Here is a 1,148-nt window from a genome sequence, read left to right as displayed (position 1 = left end):
TTGGGTGAACTAGTTATAGGTATTAATGTTGCTGTATGTAGTGATTTTCTGGTCATACAAGCAATATTCAGTATGCTATAGGTTAGTTCATACGTAAAGCTTTTGTTGTAATGTTTCTGGAACTCCCTCATTGAATTGACGTTTTTATCTATCCGTGTTGATTTTAACATTCGACAACACATCAATTCTCTTGACCAATTTGAGGTATAATTACAGTTTTGGACTTAGGAGGTCAAACCCTTTCGACTGATGTATTTGACCACGTCCAAGCTCTCATAGATTAATTTACTCTAATCCTGCCTAAAAGAATTTCAATTTGAGAGTAGGCTGGTAGAGATCCTAATGGGTGATAAAATCGAATCGGGTATACGCGCGCCCCACGCTCGTTATTTCTGGCGCACAAAAATATCGCTAATAAAAAGGAAAAAAAAAGTCTCATACATTAATTTACTTTAATTCTGCATGAAAGAATTTCAAGTGCTGAGGCTATTGAGTGAATCCTCTTGCTTTTCATGATAAGTAAAAAAATGTCCACTTTTACTTAAATATGTAATCAATAGTACAACCGAAGGCCATATTCGTTGTTTAAGAAACAGTTTAGAGGTAAGACCCCCGATCGGAGTGAGTTATATAAAAATTTATAATAAAAACAAATTATTTTTGAACTGATGATTGGTGCGGTTTTAATATTACTGCCAGTAGAATGTATACTGAAAACTAATTTTATTTTATAAGAACGATGTTCGAAGCTTTATTACAGTAGAATTTTGGGTCGGAAAACTTATTTTTGTGATTAAATTTCAATTTACAGATGAGGCCATTGCTCCGGATTGATATTAGCTGTGGCTTAAAAGTCCATTGCTGTTTTATAAACGCTCTTCTGTGTAAGTCTGCCACGTTTCCTTGGAGAAAATCGAAGGTTCCTTGCTTTAAATGTTATGTTATTTGACTTTACGTCGTTTAACAATCAAATCGCTTGTCCTCGGAAATTGCTGTGGCATATCCGTTTAGTTGTAAATCTATTTATTGCGTCATTGCTCATCGAATGGTTGGAAATTCGACGTAAACCCAATGTAAAGGTGCTAAAAACATATCGCATCTACATCCACATGTGTGAGGATAAGCAAATCATTCTTATAAAACGCGGT

The sequence above is a fragment of the Limulus polyphemus genome, unplaced genomic scaffold (assembly GCF_000517525.1).
Source record: "Limulus polyphemus unplaced genomic scaffold, Limulus_polyphemus-2.1.2 Scaffold198, whole genome shotgun sequence".
Lineage (NCBI taxonomy): Eukaryota > Metazoa > Arthropoda > Merostomata > Xiphosura > Limulidae > Limulus > Limulus polyphemus.
The sequence above is the reverse complement of the archived record's forward strand: the minus strand, read 5'-3'. Positions refer to the sequence as shown.